This window comes from Heptranchias perlo, unplaced genomic scaffold, assembly GCF_035084215.1.
Source record: "Heptranchias perlo isolate sHepPer1 unplaced genomic scaffold, sHepPer1.hap1 HAP1_SCAFFOLD_44, whole genome shotgun sequence".
In the NCBI taxonomy this organism is placed as follows: Eukaryota; Metazoa; Chordata; class Chondrichthyes; order Hexanchiformes; family Hexanchidae; genus Heptranchias; species Heptranchias perlo.
Genome location: NW_027139453.1, coordinates 4,220,691 through 4,242,377, shown reverse-complemented (window position 1 = coordinate 4,242,377; position 21,687 = coordinate 4,220,691). Strand labels below are relative to the sequence as shown.

Below are 21,687 nucleotides of genomic sequence, written 5' to 3'. Positions count from 1 at the left end.
ATATTGTGAGAAGGTTTGGGTGGTTGTGTTGAGTGAAATGGGGAGAAGATCGGTCGGTCGGGGTCTCTCTCTCTTTCCCTGTCCCTCTCCCTGGTCCCCTCACTCTCTCTCTGTGTCTCACCCTCCTCGCTCTCTGCTCGTACTCTCCCTCTGCTCGCTATCTCACCCCTTCCTCTCTCCCTCTCTCTCTCTCTCGGCCTCTCTCTCTCTGTATGTCGCACTCTCCTCGCTCTGTACTCGCTCTCACCGTCTACTCCATGTCTCTCCCCATTCCTCTCTCTCTCTCTCTGTCTCTCTCACTCAATCTCTCTGTCTCTGACTCATCCCCATCTCTCACTATTTGTCTTCCGTTTCTCTGTCTCCGCTTTTTCTTTCTCTTTCTGTCTGTTTCTCCATCTGCCTGTCTCTTTCTTTCTCCATCGCCCCCACTATCTCTCTGTCTGTATTATTCAGATTCTCACAGTCTGTCTGCCTGTCTCTCTGTCACTCCGCCACCTCCTCATTTTCTCTCTCGGTGTCTCTCTGCCTCTGCACTGTGTCATCCTCTTTCGTTATTCACTCTCTCCCCACTCTCTGCCTCTACTTTCCATCTCTCTCCCTCTCCACCTCTCGTCTCCACCTCTCTCAGTCACTAACTCTCTCCCTTTCTATATATCTCACCTTCAATTTCAAGCTTCCCTTTTACTCGTTCTCTTTGTCTCTGCCACGACACTCTGTGCCGCTACAATCTGTGCACTACAGTCTGTGCCACTACACTGTCTGCCACTACACCCTCTATCCCATCCCCATCCCTCTGACTCTTTCCCTCAGGTTCTCTCTTTCCCAGTCACTCAGCCTCCACTTTCTTTCATTCCCCGTCTCTCTACATGCACCGTCCTCTCTCTGTCTCTACTCTCTCTCTCTCTCTCTCTCTGTCTCCCTCCATCTACACTCATTGATCCATCTCCGTCTCTCCCTCTCTTTCTTCCTCCCTCCGCCCTCTCTCTCTGACCGTTTCTCCCTCTGTTTGTATCTTTCATTCTTTCTCCCCCACCATCTCTCTGTCTCTATAATTCTGTCTCTCTCTCTCTCTGCTGATTCTCTGCCTTTCTATCACTATCCCTCTGTCTCCCTCTCCATCGCTCTCCCCCCGCCATTCGTCTCTCTCTCTCTCTCTCTCCGTCTCCCTCTGCGTCTCTCTCTCTCTTTCCCTCAGCTTTCTCTCCCTCTGTCCTCGTCTCTCCCTCTATCCTCGTCGCTACCTCTCTGTCTGTCTCTCTTTCGGGCTCTCCTATTTCTCTCTATCTCTTGCTCTCTCCTCTCTGTTTCTATCTCTCTTTGTCACCTGTCTGTATCTCTCGTTCACTCTCCCGAACTATATGTCGATGTCTTCATTTTTCTCTCTCCCTCCCTCTCACCATTTATCAACCGTTTTGCTCATGTCTCTCTTTCTCTTGCCGCTTTCTCTGTCTCTCATTGCTCTGTCACTGCTGGTTAGCAGCGCCGACTGTTGAAGATTGTGGTGGGTGATGACATTGACCAGGTACGTCGGAACAGGAGTCGGTCATTTGATCCCTCGAGCCTGTTACGCCATTCATTGGCATCATGGCGGATGTCTGACTGAACGTCATTCGCCCGCCTTCAACACAATATTAACAGAGTTAACAAAAATCTAACAACCTCAGATTTAAAATTGACAATTGAGCGAACATCGACTTCCGTTTGCAGAAGAGAGTTCCAAACATCTCCCACCCTTTGCGTGTAGAAATGTTTCATAACTTCACTCCTGAAAGTTCTGGCTCTAATTTTCAGGCTGAGACCACTAGTGCTGGACTCCCCAAACAGCGGACATAGTTTATCTCTATCTACCCTATCAGCTCCCATTAATGTCTTGAAAACTTCGAACAAATCTCCCCTTAATCTTCAAAATTCCAGAGAATGCAACCCTAGTTTGTGTAATCTCACTTCATTGTCTAACCCTTGAAGTCCAGGTATCCATCTGGTAAATACAATGTCCAAACTGAGTTTTAACAGCTCGGTAAGTTCTAATGACTGCAAAACAAGTGAAGATTAACTTTTTAAAAACGTGGACTCTCATGTTACTCTTTATTTTATTAGTTTTTGGTTATTGAAGAACAATTAAAACTGCAATATTAATTTTTAAAACTTTTCCCTTCTGTCTCTTTAATTTAATTCGATTATTTCTTTGTTTTTTGATTTTTAAAAAAAATTACAATGCCACACAGAATGCTAACTTGAAAGGAATGAAGTCTGCTTGATTGTTTCAGCAATGCAGCCTGATTCTGTTGGCGGGACGACTCGTCCTTACCGATTTTTGGGCGTGTCTTCTCCTCACACACCTTTCCAGCTGCGCAGCAAATCACGCTGCTCAGAGGCTGGGTTGATCGTGCACAATTTTTGTGAAGTTCGAATTCTAGCAATTGATCGCCACAGAGCCGACAGTCAGTAGTTTTGTTCATTTTATTCTCAAGAGCTGCAGAGAGCGTTGCCTCGCCGCTCGTAGCGATTTCTGTCCCAATGTCTCCTGCCGCTCAGCCAATTTCCTATCCAGGTCAATCATTTCCCCTCAATTCGACCAGCTTCAACTTTAGCGAACAGTCTCTACTGAGTCATTTTATCGAATGACTTTTGGAAGTCCATTGAAACAAACTCCATAGGCATTCCCCTGTCCACTACTTTCATCACCTCTTCAAAACAAAATCCATGCTGGCTCTTTCGATCAGCTGAAAATGTTCAAGGTGTTCAGTCACTATCCTTAATTAGAGACTCGAGTAATTTCTCGAAACAGATGTTTGGCGATCTGGTCCATAATTCCCTGGTTTCCTTCTGTCACCTTTCTTAAATAGTGGAGTGACATGTGCAGTTTTCCAATTTAGATAAATGTTCATGCACCTTTAGGCTATTAACTAATCTGCCCCATTATTCATTGATAATTCCAGTATGGCCTGCCCCCTTGTTGGTCCTCGGATATATTGTTGCAGAAATCTTTCCTGAACTTACTCCAGATATTCGTTACCTTTCTGACATGAGCTCGTCTGTTTATCCCAATCTATAAGAAAGTTAAAATCTATCCCCTTGACAAACACACTGCTTGTCTAATCTCCGCATTTATACATTCTGCCGCTTCACAGCTGCTACAGGAGGGTCCATACACAACTCCCACTTTGGTCTTAATTCCTTTTCTATTTCCTAATTCATCCAATAAAGTTTCCACTGCCTGCTTACCTCTCGTTACATCCTCTCTTATCAATGAAGTAAATTCATACTTAATCACTCAGGATACTCCTCCCCCTCTACCAGTTCTCCTATCCTTCCTATAGACATTACAACCTGGTATATTCAGTTCCCATTCCTGACTGTTGTGCAGCCATGCCTCAGTAATGGCTACCATTTCGTACCCTGTCGGTTGAATTTGTGCCCACATTTCATTCAATTTGTTGCTTATACTCCAAGCGTTTCTATAATGAACGCTTATTTGGGCCACACACCCTACCCATATTGTAATATTTTATTTCTCACACTTTCCTTGTTTCTCCCTCCCGATTTAATTACTTTACATCTTTCAATTTTTCCTTTACCTGCAGTGCCTAAAGCATAATTTCTGACGATAGTCTCTTCCCTTTTGTTCTAGAATTGTTATTTATATTACTTTCAAACTGAGCCCGAACCCCCATTTACTCGTTTAAAGCCCGATTTAACCTGAGCGCTGGGATCCTGGTCCCCGCCCGGGTCAGGTGGTGCCGCTCCCAAAGGTACAGTTCCATCCTGTCCTCGTACAGGTGAATGTGTCCCACGAAATGGAACGACTCCTTCATCGATGTGTTCTCCTCCCAAATCTGCTTATCCCTCCGACTATTTGCACCTGGCTCAGGTAATAATCCAGAGATTATAACCCTTGAGTGCATTTTTAAAAAAAAATTGCTCCTGATATTCTCAGTGTATGCACTGTGATCTCCTCTCTCATGGCTGGACTGTGATCCACTCTCTCAGTGTCGGGACTTTGATCTCTCTCAGTGTCTGGACTGTAATACCCTCGCAGTATTTGGACTCTGATCGCCTCTCTTAGTTTCTGGACTGTGATCGCCTCTCTCAGTGTCTGGACTGTGATCCCCTCTCACTGTCTGGTCAGTGATCGCCTCTCTCAGTGTCTGGGCTATGATCCCCTCTTTCAATATCTGTTCTGATCTGCATTCTCAGTGTCTGGACTACGATCTCCTTTCTCTGTGTCTGCACAATAGTGGGCCATGGGAATGATGCCCCCCTCCCCACACGATGATCCAATTGCCACACTCAGCACTGACCTGTGAAGGAACTGCTCGAGTAACCGAACACCAGTGAGAGACAGAACCTTCCGGTGTGATCAGAAGGATTTTTGTAATAACAGGGCTCACCAACAGAGACACTGTCACGGAATTAATGCTTTGGAAAATGAGGCATGGGAAATGCCAACCACCTGAGTTTAAAGTGTTCCCAGGACAGGTATAAAATGGGTCAGATATAGAGTAAAGCTCCATCTGCAATGTCACATCAAGCACCCCAAGGGCAGGTGAAGTTGGGGTTAGTAACAGTTTCAATCTCCCTCTGCACTTTTCCATCAAACCGTCCCAGGGCAGGTCCAACAACGGTTAGATACAGAGTAAAGCTCCCTTTACACTGTACCTTCAAACACTCCCGGGGCAGTTACAACACAGGTTAGATACAGAGTAAAAGTCCCACTGCACTCTCCCATGCTCTGTGTGTGGGTCTCAATCCCACACCGGGTGATATCAACGAACGGAGACCGGGATGGAGCCTGGGCCTTTCCCAGAGATCAATGGCTTCACCCATTCTCGCTCATTCTCCATTCCTTCGATGTCTGTTCCAGTCTCTCAGTCCGATTGATGTTAATATACAAATTGCTGTTTTTGTCGAAATTATTCTTGGAGCAAATCCATTGAAGCAGCAACAAGTGGCTATTGTTCAGCTGCCAAGAGCTCACAGGCATTTCCAAAACATCTTCTTCTGTATCTATTTACTTATCCCTCCTCTCTTTCTCGATATTCTGTTCCTCAAACTCTATATCTTTCTCTGTCTGTCTCTGCCTGTCTCTCTCGTGTTCTCTCTCTCTCCCTCTACTCTCTCTTTCTCCCTTTACTCTCTCTCTTTCTCTTACCCCCTACATACACTGTACAGCACAGAAACAAGCCATTCGTCCCAAAGAGTCCATGCCGTTGCTTATGCTGCAGATGATCCTCCTTTCATGCTTCTTCATCGAACCCAATCAACATATCCTTCTATTCCCTTTTCCCTCGTGTGTTTATCAAGCTTAATCTTAACAGCATCTTTGCTCGTCGCCTCAGCTCACTTGTGGTAGCCAGTTTCTCACTCTCACCACTCCCTGGGTAAAGGAGTTTCTCCTGAATTAATATTGGATTTATCAGTGACTAGCTTCGTTTTATAACCCCGAGGTCTGCTCTCACTCGCGGGTGAAATCATATTCTCTCCGTCTGCCCCATCAAACCTGTCATTACACTTAAAGACTTCTATCAGGTCACTCCTCAGTCTTTTCTTTTCAAGCTTGTTCTCTCTTTCGTGATAGTTATATGCTCCCCGTTCTATGATATTGTTTCAGTAAACTGTCCGAGATGCAGTATAACGCAGACAATGGGAAAATTCAAATCTCCGTTCATAACTGCTTTGCCTTAGCTACAGGCTCTCTGATCTCCGTATTTCTGTGGGGGCTCAATTCTTCCTGTTTGAAGTATTTGTTTCATTAATTGAAAGCTTTTCATGCCCCAGTTCCCCTCAGTGGGTTGTGATCTCCAGTGGGATCGAGCCGTCTACGATTTCATTCTCTGAACAGTAACTTGAGTCTATGATCCAGGACAGACAGAACACCCCTTTAAAACAGACACAGTATGATCGTGGACTGACAGCACACCCCTTATAAACAGTCACATAATGATGCGGGACTGACAGCACATCCCAGTAAAACAGACACAGAATGATGCGGGACTGACAGCACATCCCTTTAAAACAGACACAGAATGATCCGGGACTGACAGCACTCCCCTTATAATCAGACGCAGAATGATCCGGGACTGACAGCACACCCCTTTAAAACAGGCACAGAATGATCCAGGACTGACAGCACACCCCTTTAAAGCAGACACAGAATGATCCGGGACTGACAGCACACCCCTTTAAAACTGGCACAGGATGATCCTGGAGTGACAGCACATCCCCTTTAAACAGACGCAGAATGATCCGGGACTGACAGCACACCCCTTTAAAACTGGCACAGGATGATCCTGGACTGACAGCACACCCCTTTTAAACAGACGCAGAATGATCCGGGACTGACAGCACACCCCTTATAAACAGACACAGGATGATCCTGGATTGAGAGCATACTCATTTTAAACAGGCACGGTATGATCCAGGACAGACAGCACCAACATGAAAATGCTTCTCCGATGCTCTGTTCTGAGTGAATTTCCTTCCGAACTTTGCATTTATAATTCGCTCACAGTCTAAAATAAAGAGAAGATACTGCGCCTCAATATAAAAACGTTCGTGGCCCTGACATGGATCAAACCTGCGCCCTTTGTGGTATTAATATCTAACCAACTGAGCTAATTTTCACTCTCTCTGTTTGTCTCCCCCGTTTTTTTTCACTCTCTCTGACTTTTTTTTATCTCTCTGGCCCAGTGTCGGTCTCTCTCCTTATCCCCCTTATCGTTCTCTGTCTTCCCCTCTGTCTCAGTTTCTCTTCTTGTGCTCACCTTCTCTCTCTCTTACCCTGTCTCATCCTGTCCTCTGCCGCTGCCTCTCTACTCTCTCTCTCTTTCTCACCTTATTTTCTGTATCTCTCTCTCTCTCTCTCTCTCCTGCTTTCTCTCTCACTATAATCGTTCTGTCTCTCTCTGCATTCTCTCTTTCTTCAGCCCAATATTCTCTCTCTCTATTTCTCCTCTGTGATAATAACATAATTGGCAAAAGATCTCGGGGAAATTTGGACACATTTTTTTCACTGAGGTTTGTTATGATTTGGAATGCATTTCCTGAAAGAGCGGTGGAACCACATTCCACAGGCACTTTCAAAAGGAAAGTGGGCATATCATTGAAGCGGACTAATTTGCAGGGTTATGGGGCAAAATCTGGGGTGTAGGACTAAATTGGGGAGTTCTTTCAAAGAACCAGCACGGGAATGACGGGCCCAATATATGCTAAGATTCCAGAAATACTTAGACTGTACAGCTGAGAAACGGGCCATTCGGCACAATAGATACATGCCGGGGTTTATGTTCCACACGAGCCTCCCACCAACCTTCTTCATCTAACCCCATCAACATATCCTATTCCTTTCTCATCTCATAGAAACATATAGTATTCTGATGGACTTGACAGGATAGATGGTGACTCCACTGACTGGCGAATCTAGTCCAATGGGCAATAGGCATTCCCCATTCCCCAGATAAGGGGTCGGCCATTTAAGACTGAGATGAGCGCACTCGGTTTAACATCTCATCCAAATGACGAAACTTCAAAGAGTTCAGCCCTCCCTCAGTACTGACCTTCCAAAACTGCAGCGCTCTCTCAGTAGTGACCTTCCGAAAGTGCAACACTCCCTCAATACTGACCCACCGACCTTGTGGCGCTTCTTCAGTACTGCTCCACTGACAGTGCATCATTCCCTCAGCACTGACCCTCTGAGCGTGCAGCGCTCCCACAGTACTGGCACAGGAAATTGTCGGCCTGGATTAAGATGCACAAGTCTCTGGTGTGTGTGGGGTCCGAGCGCACGACCTTCTGACTCTGAGGAGAGATGCTACCGACTGAGCCTCGGCTCATAATGATTATGTCAGGTTACTGCTTGACGAGTCTGTGGGGCAGATCTCCCAACTTTGGCACCAGTTCACAGACGTTAGTGAGAAGTACTTTGCAGGCCCGTCTGGGCTGGGTGCGCCTGTCTGATACCGAGGCCATATTTCATAGCGCATTTAAGTCAACCAGGTGAGTGTGGGAGTTGATTCAAAGTTTGAATGAAAGTTTGAGTATCATGAAAAAATTAGCTCTTTAAACCCCTTCAGAAACTGGAATACTCCTGGGAGTGATTCTCAGTCTCCAAACACACCTTAATGAAAGGAGTATGTTCTGAACTCTTGAGAAGGTGTGTAGGTGGGAATGAGGGATAAGGGGAGAAGGTTGGTAGGTGAGAGTGAGCAATATGGGGAGAAGATGGATCGGTGAGATTAAGGAATATGGGCAGAAAATGGGTAGGTTGGAATTAGGAAATGTAGGGAGAAGGTTGCTAGTTGGGGGTTGAGGGATATGGTTGGAAGGTGGGAAGCTGGGTAGGTAGGGATTGAGGGATATGTTGAGACGGTGGGTAGGTCGGGTTCAGCGATTGGGGAGAAGGTTCGCAGTTGGGGATTAAGGTAATGGGGAGAATGCGAGTAGGTGGGGTTTAGTGATATGGGGAGAAGGTTGGCAGTTGTGGATTGAGGGATATCGTGAGAAGCTGCTTTTTAAGTAGCGTCACAAAGGAGGAGAGTGAATCAGAGGCAGGAAATTCCAGAGCTTATGGACCAGGCAGCTGAAGTAACAGCCACCAATGGTGCAGTGCAGGAATTCGGGAATGCGCGAGAGGCCAGAATGGGAGGAGTGCAGAAACCTCAGTGGGGGAGGATGGGGTTGTAGTCTTGGGGGAGATTACAGAGATAGGGGGATCGGTGGCCGTGGAAGGATTTGAACACAACGATGAGAATTTTAAAATCGAGGCGTTGCCGGACCGGGAGCCAATGCGAACACAGGGGGTGATGATTGAACAGGACTTTGTGCGAATTTGGATACGGGCAGCTGAATTTTGGATGAGCTGATGTTACTGAAGGGTGGAAGGTGGGAGTTTGGCCAGAAGAGCATTGGAATAGTCCAGTCTCGAGGTAACAAAGGCACGGACAAGGGTTTCAGCAATAGGTGAGAAGAGACGTGAGCGAGACGGTCGAGATACAGAGATGGAAGTAGGCGGACTTGGTGATGGATAGAATATGTGGTCGGAATTTCAGCTCTGGGTCAAATCGTAAGTCGAGGTTTGTGAATGGTCTGTTTCTGCACCAGACGTTCGCCAGGGAGAGGGATGGAGTCGTTGGGTGTATCACTGCCAGTCCACATTATGAGCACATGATGTGGACTGGCAGTGATACACCCCATGGTACAATAACCACACTCAGCGCTGACCCGTGGGGCATCTGCCGGTGGAACACGGATCCATGCGAGAGGCAGAAACTTCTGAGGTGAACAGAGAGAGTTTTATAATAACAGGGCGGAGCAAAATAAAACACTGTCACAGTGTTTAATGCTTCGGAATGAGAGGCATGAGGAATATCAACCACTTCAGTCTGAACTGTTCACAAGTTAGAAAGAGCACGGGTTAGATACAGAGTGCAGCCCGCTCTACATTCTCCCATCAAACACTCCCCTGGCAGGCACAGCACAGGTTAGATACAGAGTAAATCCCCCACCACACTGACCCATCAAACACTCCCATGGCAGGCACAGCACAGTTTAGATACAGAGAAATTCCCTCTCTACACTGTCCCATTAAACACGCCCAGCACAGGTACAGCACGGATTAGATACGGAGTGAAAACCCTTCCAGAGTGTCCCATCAACTACTCCCAGTGGAGGTGCAGCAAAGGTTAGATACAGAGTCAAGGCCCCAAGACACTGTCCCATCAAAAACTCGCAGGACAGGTACAGCACGGATTAGATAGGGAGTGAAAGCCCCTCCAGAGTGTCCCGTTAAACACTCCCAAGGCAGGTACCGCACGCGTGAGATGGAGAGTTAAGCTCCCTCTTCTCTCTCCCATTCTCTGTGTGTGGGTGTCAGTCGCACACCGGGTGAGATCTACCAACAGAGACTTTGATGAAGCCTGGGCCTTCTCCAGAGATCACTGCCTTCCCCCATTCTCAGTGATTCCAACGCCCTGTGATGCTGTGATCCTTGTTCTCTCTCTCTCTCTCTCTCTCTCACAGACACACACACTCGACTCTCTCTCTCTCTGACCAGTCTCTATCACTCGCTCTGTCCCTGTCTCTCCCTCTCTCCGTCCGTCTCTACCCTGTTTCTCTTTCTGTCTGTTTCTCTCCCTCTCTCTGTCCCTCTGTCGTTCTCTCTCACTCTCTCCGTGGTCATTCACTGTCTTCCCCTTTGACTCTATTTCTCTTTTTGTGTTCTCCTTCTTCCTCTTGTCTCTGTCTCATCCTCTCTTCCTCTCTACCCCTCTACCCTCTCTGTCTTCTTCTATTCTCTCTGTTTCTCTCTTTCTCACCCTACTCTCCTCTCTCTCTATCTCTGTCTCTCGTGCTCTCTCTGTACTCTCTCTGTCTCCTTCCACTCTCGCTCTAACTCTCTTCCTCAAGTTACTCTCCTCTTTCTCCTACTTTCTCTGTCTGTACCCTCTCTGTCTCCTTCTACTCTGTCTTTCTCACGCCCTCTACTCTCTCTCTCTCTCTCTCTCCCTACCGCTCATCTGTGAGATAAAAAATAATTGGCAACATATCTCGATGGGAAATGAAGAAACATTTTTTCACCGAGGTTTATTATGAGATTGAGTGCAATACCTAAAAAAACGGTGAAACCACATTCCATATGCACTTTCAAAAGGCAATTGGACATGTCATTGAAGAGGAATAATTTGCAGGGTGATGGGGAAATCGCTGGGATGTCGGACTAAATTGGGCAGTTCTTTCAAAAAGCTAGCACAGGCATGACGGGCCGAATGAAGGCTAAGGTTCCAGTATTCCGTGGACTGCACAGCTCAGAAACAGGCCATTCACACCACAAGGTCCATGCCGGTGTTTATTCTATAAAACACCCCACGCCTATCCATCTTCATCTAACACCATCAACATGTCCATCTATTCCTCTGCCATCTCATTGAAACATATAAAACAGAATATAAGATTCTGAGGGGGCTTGACAGGATAGATCCGGAGAGATTGTTTCCCCTGGCTGTCGAGTCTAGAACAAGAGGAAATAGTCTTCAGATAAGGGGTCGGCCATGTAAGACTGAGATGAGGAGGAATTTATTCACTCAGAGGGATGTGAATCTTTGGAATTCTCCATCCAGAGGTCTGTGGATGCTCAGTCGTTGAGTATATTCAAGGCTGGAATTGATAGATTTTTGGGCTTAGGGGAATCAAGGGATTTGTGGGTCGGGCGGGAATGTGGAGTTGAGGTAGAAGATCAGCCAAGATCTGATTGAATGGTGGAGCCGGATCGAGGGGCCGGATGGCCTCCTCCTGCTCCCATTTTTTATGTTCTTATGTTCTTTCTCTCTCATGTGTTTATCCAGATTCCCCTTAAATGCATCTGTGCGATTCTTCTCAACTACCCTTTGTGGTAGCGAGTTAAACATTCTCACCAGTCTCTGGGAAAAGACGTTTTCACTGAATTCATTATTCGATTCAATTCGATTTATCAGTGACTATCTTATAATAATGACCCTTGGTTCTGGTCTCCCCTTCAAGTGGAAACATCTTCTCCAGATCTACCCTAACAAACACATCATTAATCTTAAAAACCTCCATCACGTCACTCCTCATTCTTCTCTTTTCGAGAGAAAAGAGCCTCAGCTTGTTCTCTCTTTCCTGACATGTGTAACCTCTCAGTTCCATGACATTGTTTCAGAAAACTGTCCAAGATGCATTCCAGAAATGTATTGCCTCCGTGTCCCAGTCTGTATGAAAATTAAAATCTCCCTTCATAACTGCTTTGCCTTAGCAACAGGCTCCACTGATCTCCGTATTTCTGTATTGGGTCAATACTTCCTGTTTGAACTATTTTTTTCATTCATTGAAAGCTTTTTATGCCCCAGTTCATCTCAGTTGGTTGTGATCTCCAGTGTGATCGAGACGTCTATGGGTTCAGGCTCTGCACAGCAACTTGATTCTCTGATCTGAGACTGACAGCACACCCATTTTAATCAGGCACAGAATGATCCGGGACTGACAGCACACCCATTTCAAACAGGCACAGAGTGATCCGAGACTGACAGCACAGCCCTTTTAAACAGACACAGAAAGATCCGGGACTGACAGCAAACCCCTTTCAAACAAACACAGAATGATCAGGGAATGAAAGCGCATCCCTTTGAAACAGACACGTAATTAGTGAGCATTTCAAATTCGGAGAAGGTGAGAACGGATTAACTGTAGACATTTGACATTGTATTTGACAAATTTGAGACAGCCTTGTTGAGACGTGACGATATAGGTCAATGTATTGTAACACATGCGGCATATATGGTTTTTCAGAAGGTATTTGATAACGTGGCTCACAGGAGGCGTCAGTCGTTTCGTTTAAGGGCAAATGTAGCCGCGCGGATGGAAGGTCGATAATGTGTATTTTTCTCCATTGTTGTTCACAGACCGAACACTGCGATCACTGAGTTCTGGACAAAGTCTGCCGGTTACCAACTGATCCAGTTTAAGAAATTCTACCGGGACAGACTAGAACAGGAAGTTGACGAAGGGGTGGACGGAGTCAGTTCGTTGACAACATACGAGAGGCATTTCAGTGGACAAGAACATCGGGTAAGTGGGAGGGGACAGGATGAGTTTGGATTATTTAAACATCACAAAACTAACAAGATATCAGATCTTAGAATCAGAGAAGGGAACAGAAGAGAAACAGACCAAACTGGAAAGAAATGGGTCAAACTGCAGTTATTGTGAATCTGAAACAATGAAAGGAAGAGGTGAAACACCCAGCGGATCGGTCAGTATCTGGACAAAGGACAGGGTAACGGTTCAGGTATAACTATAGTGTGGACTGAAAACAAAGTGAAACAGTTTTAGTGGAACTGGGAAAAGGACAGAACGGAGGCGACAAATTCCCTCTAATTCCCGAGTTAGAGGGAATTTCATGCTTTCACTGACGTGGAATCTATTTCAGGATATTGAGGAATTGAGAGATGACAAAAATTTCTGCGGAGTAAATGAGAGACATTTCAAGAACAAAAATGTTAAAATGGTTGAAATGCCTAAGACCGAACACGGAAACTAATCAAACAAACAGTGGGTAGCGCGAAACCGAGGCCGTGCGGGGTTTTGTTCTCCCCCATTCATCACCGGGGGTTAATTCTGCCTTCAGCGGACTCACAATCCGGGCAGTGGAGCTTGCGCTGGAGCGTCACTCCCCGGGAGAGCACTTTAGGAAATTGCATGCAATCAGCCCATAATATTCTGTCAATTACTTTTAATGGTATCGAAGTAAATGGAAGTGAAAATGTGACAGGGTGTGTCACGGACGGTCGATCTGACACCACCTGCTGAAGGTGGAAATCTCGGCCTCCGAGTCATAGAAACATGGAAAAGATGAGCAGGAGTAAGCCATTCGGCCCTTCGAGCCTGCTCCACCATTCAATATGATCATGGCTGATCGTCTATCTCAATACAATATTCCCGTTTGTCGAAGTTTTTACAGTCCGCTTTTATGTTCCCAGATAGTTCACTCTCATTCTCTATTTTCCCTCTTAATCAAACTCTTGACCATTTTTTGCTCCGTTCAAAACTGTTCCCAATCCTCTGGCTTGCTGCATTTTCTGGCAAAATGTTATGATTCCACTTTGCATCGCATCCTAGCCTTAACTTCTTCTGTTAGCCATGGTTGGGCCTTTTGTCCTTTTGTCTTTTTGTGCCAGAATGGAACGTATAACTGATGCAATTCATGCATTCGTTCCTCAAATGTTAGACATTACCTCTTCACCGTCATGCCTTTTAATGAAGGTCTCAAATCTATCACAGCCAACTCACTCCTCATACCTTCGATTTAGTACCCTAGTTTCGGATTGCACTCCTTCACTTTCCATCTTAATGAAGATTTATATCATGTTCCGGTCACTCTCCTCTAAAGGACCCCGCACAACAATTTAATGAATTAACCGCTTCTCGATGCACCATACCCAATCTAGGATAGCCTGTTCCCGAAATGGCTGCTCAACATATTGGTTTGAAAAACCATCTCCTGCACACTCCAGGAAATAATGCTCCACAGTATTATTGCTAATTTGGTTTGGCTAGTATATATGCATATAACAGTCACCCATGATTAAGTGGGGATTGAGGGATATGGCGGAAAGATGTCTTCAGGTGATTGAGGGATATGGGAGGTAGTTGTGGATAGAGGAATTTTTTTTAATGTGTGTAGTTGGGGTTGAGTGATACGGGGAAAAGGTGTCTCGGTCGTGATTGAGGGATATGAAGATAATGTGGGTAGGTGGTGTTGACGGATATGGTGAGAGGGTGGGTAAGTGGTAATACTGGATAGAGTGAGAAGGTGGTTGGGTGTGTTTGAGTGATCTGTGGAGATGGTGCGTCGGTGAATTTGTGGGATACGGAGGGAAGGTAGTTTGGTGGGGATTGAGGGCATTGCTGAGAAGTTTGCGGAGGTGGGATTGAGGGATAGGAGGCCAAGGTGCGTATGTGTTGATTGAGGTATATGGGGATGTGGTTCGTTGGGATTGACTGACATGGTGAGAAGTTGGGTAGATGGGTTTGAGGGATTGGGACAACGTGAGTAGTTGGGGATTGAATTATATGGCGTGAAGGTTGTTATGAGGGATATGGTCGAAGGTTGGAAGGTGGGGTTGAGAGATTTGTTGAAAAACTGCGTAGGTGAGTTTAGGCATTTGGTGAGTCGATGGATATGTGTAGAATGAGGAATATTTGGAGAAGATGGGTAAGTATGAGTGAGGGACATGAAGAGAAAGCGGTTAGGTGGGGATTGTGGGATATGGTGCGAAGAAGTGTAGGTGGTGATTGAGAGATGTTGTGAGAATGCGGGTAGGTGGGTTTGAGTGTTATGGGGAGAAGGTGTGTAGCTGTGAATTGAGGGATATGGGTAGGTGTGTCGGCCCGATTGAGGGATATGGTGAGAAGTTGGGTGGTTGTGGATTGAGGGATATGGTGAGAAGTTGATTAGGTGGAATTGAGGTATAAGGAGCTAATATGGGTTGGTGGGGATTGAAGGAATTGTTGTGAAGGTCCGTAGGTGGGGATTGAGGGATAAGTGGGGAAGGTGGGTATGTGGGCATTGACGGATGAGATGAGAATGTGAGTAGGTGGGGTTGAGGGATATGTGTAGAAGGTGCTTCAGTGGAGATTTAGTTAAATGAAGGGATGGTGGGTAAGTGGGGGTTGTGGGATATTGTGAGAAGGTGGGTAGGTGGGGTTGAGGCATGTGGAGAGAAGGTGTGTAGGTGAGTAGGTGCGATTGAGGGATATGGCGAGAGATTGGGTGGGTGAGGATTGTGGTCTTTGGGGATGTGGATAGGAGTGTCGGAGGAATCTGGTCTGAAGATGGCAGGTGTGGATTGAGGAATATGGGGAGAAGATAGATAGGTGTGAGTGAGGGATATGAGGAGAAGGTGGTTAGTTTGGGATTGAAGGATATGGTGGGAATGTGTGTTGGTCGGGATTGAGGGGTCTTATGAGAATGTGGGTAGCTGGGGATGAGTGTTATGGGGAGAAGGTGTGTAGTTCTGGTTTCAGGGATATGGGAGGTGTTTACGTGGTATTGAGAGATAAGGTGGGATGTTGTGTCCGTGGGATTGAGGAATAAGGTCATAATGTTGGTAGGTGGGGATTGAGGTATTTGGGGGTAAGATAGGTAGGTGGGGATTGAGGGACACGGGGGATGATGGGTAGTTTGGAGTTGAGGGATTTTGTATGAAGATGGGTAGGTGTAGTTGAGTGAAATGGGGAGAAGGTGTGTCGGTGCGGTCGACCGATATGGTGAGGAGTTGGGTAAGTGTGATTGTGGGAAATGTTAATAAGGCTGGTAGGTTATGATTGAGAGATATTGTGAGATGGTGGTTATGTGGGGTTGAGTGATCTTGGTAGAGGGTGGGTAGGAGGTAGTGAGAGATATGGAGGAGAAGTTGGTTAACCGTTTGTGAGGTATATGTGGAGAATGTGTTTCAGTGGGGATTGATGGATATTGTGTGAATGTGTGTAGGTGGGGTTGAGTGATATGGGGAGTAATTCGGTCGGTGGGGTTGATGGATATGGTGAGAAGGTGGTAAGTTTAGTTGAGGGATATTGTGAGAAGGTTTGGGTGGTTGTGTTGAGTGATATGAGGAGCAGATCGGTAGTTGGGATTCCCTCCCACTTTCCCTGTCCCCCTCCCTCTACCCCTCTCTCCATCTCTGTGTCTCACTCTTCTCGCTCTCTACTCGTGCTCTCCCTCTACTCGCTCTCCAGACCCTCTCTCTCTCCCCCTCTCTCTCTCGGCCTCTCTCTCTCTGTCTGTCACACTCTCCTCACTCTCTGCACGCTCTCACGCTCGACTCAATGTCTCTCCCACTTCCTCTCTCTCTCTCTCTCTGCCTCTCTCTGTACGCTCCTTGTCTCATCCCCATCTATTACTCTTTGTCTTCCGCTTCTCTGTCTCCCCTGTTTCTCTCTCTTTCTTTATCTGTCTGTCTCTTTCTTTCTCCCTCACCACCACCATCTCTCTCTCTCTGTATTATTCAGACTCTCACAGTCTGTCCGCCTCTCTCTCTGTCAATCCCCCCCCCCACATCCTCATAATCCCTCTCGGTGTCTCTCTGCCTCTCCACTGTGTCTCCATCATTCGTTCTTCACTCTTTCCCCTCACTCTCTCCCCCTACTCTCCAACTCTCTCCCTCTCCACGTCTACTCTCCACCTCTCTCAATCACGAACTCTCTCCCTTTCTCTATATCTCACCTTCAATTTCAAGCTTCCACTTTACTCTTCCTCTTTGCCTCTGCCACTTTACTCTGTGCGACTGCACTCTGTGCGACTACAAACTCTGACCCAGCCCCATCTCTCTGTCTCTCTTTCTCCCTATCTCTCGCCCTCTGACCATCCCCGTCTCATCCTCTCTCTATCTGTCCCTCCCTCTGTCTCTCTCCCTATACTCTCTAACTCTGTCCCTTTCTCTCTCCCTCTGACTCTTTCCCTCTGGTTCTCTCTCTTTTCCGGTCACTTACCCACCACTCCCTTTATCTCTCCCTTTCTGTCCGAGTATATCTGCACCTACACTTCTATCTCTGTCTCTCATCGCTCTCTTTCTCTCTGTCTCCCTCAATCTACACTCTCTGATCCATCCCCGTCTCTCACTCCATGTCTATCTTGTTTCTCTGCCTCCCCTGTTTCTCTCTCTCTGTCTGTCTGTTTCTCCCCCTGTCTGTCCCTTTCTTCTCCCTCACCCGTACATTTTATCTGTCTCGATTATGCTTACCCTTACAATCTGCCTGTCTCTCTGCCACTCTCAAAGTCGTCATTCTCCCTCTCTCTGTTTCTGTCTCCCGGTCTCTCTCCCTCTAATCTGTCTCTCCTTCTCCACTTTCCGTCTCAAATCCATTGAAGCAGCAACAAGTGGCTATTGTTCAGCTGCCAACAGCTCACAGGCATTTCCAAAACATCTCCTTCTGTCTCTATTTACTTATCGCTCCTCTCTTTCTCGATATACTGTTCCTCTAACTCTATCTCTTTCTCTGTCTGTCTCTGCCTGTCTCTCTCGTGTTCACTCTCTCTCCCTCTACTCTCTCTTTCTCCCTTTACTCTCTCTCTTTCTCTTACCCCCTGCATACACTGTACAGCACAGAAACAAGCCATTCGTCCCGAAGAGTCCATGCCTTTGCTTATGCTGCAGATGATCCTCCTTTCACGCTTGTTCATCGAACCCAATCAACATATCGTTCTATTCCCTTTTCCTTCGTGTGTTTGTCTAGCTTAATCTTAACAGCATCTTTGCTCGTCGCCTCAACTCACTTGTGGTAGCGAGTTGCTCACACTAACCACTCCCTGGATAAAGGAGTTTCTCCTGAATTAATATTGGATTTATCAGTGACCAGCTTCGATTTATAACCCCGAGGTCTGCTCTCACTCGCGGGTGAAATCATCTTCTCTCCGTCTACCCTATCAAACCTGTCATTTAACTTAAAGACTTCTATCAGGTCGCTCCTCAGTCTTTTCTTTTCAAGCTTGTTCTCTCTTTCGTGATAGTTATATCCTCCCCGTTCTGTGATATTGTTTCAGTAAACTGTCCGAGGTGCACTATAACGCAGACAATGGGAAAATTGAAATCTCCGTTCATAACTGCTTTGCCTTAGCGACAGGCTCCTCTGATCTCCGTATTTCTATGGGGTCTCAATTCTTCCTGTTTGAAGTATTTGTTTCATTAATTGAAAGCTTTTCATGCCCCAGTTCCCCTCAGTGGGTTGTGATCTCCAGTGTGATCGAGCCGTCTACGGTTTCAGGCTCAGAACAGCAACTTGAGTCTGTGATCCAGGACTGACAGCACACCCCTTTAAAACAGACACAGTATGATCCTGGACTGACAGCACACCCCTTTAAAACAGACACAGGATAATCCTGGACTGGCAGCACACCACTTATAAACAGACGCAGAATGATCCGGGACTGACAGCACACCCCTTTAAAACAGGCACAGGATGATCCTGGATTGACAGCACACCCCTTTTAAACAGACACAGAATGATCCGGGACTGACAGCACCAACATGAAAATGCTTCTCCGATGCTCTGTTCTGAGTGAATTTCCTTCCAAACTTTGCATTTATAATTCGCTCACAGTCTAAAATAAAGAGAGGAAGCTGCGCCCTCAATAAAAAGAACGTTCGTGGTCCTTGCAGGGATGAAACCTGCGCCCTTTGTGGCATTAATATCACGCTCGAACCACCTGAGCTAAATGTCACTCTCTCTGTTTGTCTCCCCTCTGAATTTCATGTCTCCCTGACTTTTATTTTCTCTCTCTGGCCCTGTGTCGTTCTCTCTCCTTATCACCCTTATCTTTCTCTGTCTTCCCCTCTGTCTCTGTTTCTCTTCTTGTGCTCACCTTCTCTCTCTCTTACCCTGTCTCATCCTGTCCTCTGCCTCTGCCTCTCTACTCTCTCTCTCTCTTTCTCACCGAATTCTCTCTATATATCTCTCTCTCTCCTGCTCTCTCTCTCACTATACTCGTTCTGTCTCTTCGTCTACACTCTCTCTCTTTCTTCATCCCAATATTGTCTCACTCTCTATTTCTCCTCTCTGTGATAATAAAATAATTGTCAAAAGACCTCGGGGAAATTTGAACACATTTTTTCACTGACGTTTGTTATGATTTGGAATGCATTTCCTGAAAGAGCGGTGGAACCACATTCCACAGGCACTTTCAAAAGGCAAGTGGGCATATCATTGAAGAGGACTAGTTTGCAGGGTTATGGGGCAAAATCTGGGGTGCAGGACTAAATTGGGGAGTTCTTTCAAAGAACCAGCACAGTCATGATGGGCCCAATGTATGCTAAGATTCCAGAAATACTTGGACTGTACAGCTCAGAAACAGGCCATTCGGCACAATAGATACATGCCGGGGTTTATGTTCCACACGAACCTCCCACCACCCTTCTTCATCTAACCCCATCAACATATCCTATTCCTTTCTCATCTCATAGAAACATATAGTATTCTGAGGGGACTTGACAGGATAGATGGTGACTCCACTGACTGGCGAATCTAGAACATTGGGGAATATTCATTCCCCATTCCCCAGATAAGGGGTCGGCCATTTCAGACCGAGATGAGCGCACTCGGTTTAACATCTCATCCAAATGACGACACTTCAAACAGTTCAGCCCTCCCTCAGTACTGACATTCCAAAACTGCAGCGCTCTCTCAGTAGTGACCTTCCGACAGTGCAGCACTCCCTCAGTACTGACCATCCGACAGTGCAGCACTCCCTCAGTACTGAGCCTCCGACAGTGCAGCGCTCTCTCAGTACTGACCCTCCGAAAGTGCAACACTCCCTCAATACTGACCCTCCGACCGTGCGGCGCTTCCTCAGTACTGCTCCTCTGACAATGCAGCATTAACTCAGTACTGACCCTCTGAGCGTGCAGCGCTCCCACAGTACTGGCACAGGAAATTTTCGGCCTGGATTAAGATGCTCAAGTCTCTGGTGTGTGTGGGGTCCGAGAGAACGATCTTCTGACTCTGAGGACAGACGCTACCTCCTGAGCCCCGGCTCACAATGACGATGTCAGGTTATTGCTTGACGAGTCTGTGGGACAGATCTCCCAACTTTGGCACAAGTTCACAGTCGTTAGTGAGAAGGACTTTGCAGGCCCGTCTGGGCTCGGTGCGCCTGTCTGATACCGAGGCCATATTTCAGAGGGCAGTTAAGTCAACCAGGTTAGTGTGGGAGTTGATTCAGAGTTTGAAGGAAAGTTTGAGTATCAGGAACAAAATAGCTCTTCATACCCCTTCAGAAACTGGAATACTCCTAGGAGTGATTCTCAATCTCCAAACTCACCTTAATGAAAGGAGTATATTCTGAACTCTTGAGAAGGCGGGTAGGTGGGAATGAGGGATAAGAGGAGAAGGTTGGTAGGTGAGAGTGAGCAATATGGGGAGAAGATGGATTGGTGAGATTAAGGAATATGTGTCGAAAGTGGGTAGGTTGGAATTAGGGATGGGGGGAGAAGGTTTGCTCGTTGGGGATTGAGGGATATGGTTGGAAGGTGGGAAGGTGGGTAGGTCGGGATTGAAGGATATGTTGAGACGGTGGTAGGTCGGGATTCGCGATTGGGAGAGAAGGCTTGCAGTTGGGGATTAAGGGATATGGGGGGGAGGCGGGTAGGTGGGGCTTACTGATATGGGGAGAAGGTGGGCAGTTGTGGATTGAGGGATATCGTGAGAAGGTGCATTTTAAGTAGCGTCATAAAGGAGGAGAGTGAATCAGAGGCAGGAAATTCCAGAGTTTAGGGACCATTCAGCTGAAGGCACGGCCACCAATAGTGCACTGCAGGAATTCGGGCATGCGCGAGAGGCCAGAATGGGAGGAGCGTAGAGACCTCAGTCGGGGAGGATGGGGTTGCAGTCTTGGGGGAGGTTACAGAGATGGCCGTGGAAGGATTTGAACACAACGATGAGAATTTTAAAATCGAGGCTTTGCCGGACCGGGAGCCAATGCGAACACAGGGGGTGATGATTGAACAGGAATTTGTGCGAATTAGGTTACGGGCAGCTGAATTTTGGATGAGCTGAAGTTAATGAAGGGTGGAAGATCGAGTTTGGCCAGAAGAGCATAGGAATAGTCCAGTCTCGAGGTAACAAAGGCACGGACAAGGGTTTCAGCAATAGGTGAGAAGAGGCGGGAGCGGAGACGGTCGAGATACATAGATGGAAATAAGCGGACTTGGTGATGGAAAGAATATGTGGTCCGAGTTTCAGCTCAGGTTCAAATCAGACGTCGAGGGTTGTGAATGGTCTGTTTCTGCACCAGACGTTCGCCAGGGAGAGGGATGGAGTCGGTGGGTTGGGCCTTTTTCGCGAGCACATGATGTTGACTGGCAGTGATAGACCCCATGGTACAATAACCACACTCAGCACTGACCCGTGGGGCATCTGCCGGTGGAACACGGATCCATGCGAGAGGCAGAACCTTCTGAGGTGAACAGAGAGAGTTTTATAATAACAGGGCGGAGCAAAATAAAACACTGTCACAGTGTTTAATGCTTCGGAATGTGAGGCATGAGGAATATCAACCACTTCAGTCTGAACTGTTCACACGTTAGAAAGAGCACGGGTTACATACCGAGTGCAGCCCCCTCTCCACTCTCCCATCAACCACTACCCTGGCAGGCACAGCACAGGTTAGATACAGAGTAAATC

General features: G+C 46.8%; 1 long non-coding RNA gene across 14 annotated transcripts in view; it reads left to right on the top strand.

Moving 5' to 3' along the window:
- LOC137312847 (uncharacterized) overlaps positions 1 to 21,687 on the top strand; it is a 161,256-nt gene that overhangs the window by 105,884 nt on the left and 33,685 nt on the right. For 13 of the 14 annotated variants that reach the window (XR_010960837.1, XR_010960836.1, XR_010960835.1 and 10 more), the window contains one exon: positions 12,414 to 12,579. The exons of the other annotated variant lie outside the window; for it this stretch is intronic. This is a non-coding gene — a long non-coding RNA (uncharacterized lncRNA). The remainder of the gene's footprint in view (positions 1 to 12,413; positions 12,580 to 21,687) is intronic. 14 annotated transcript variants of the gene reach the window in all.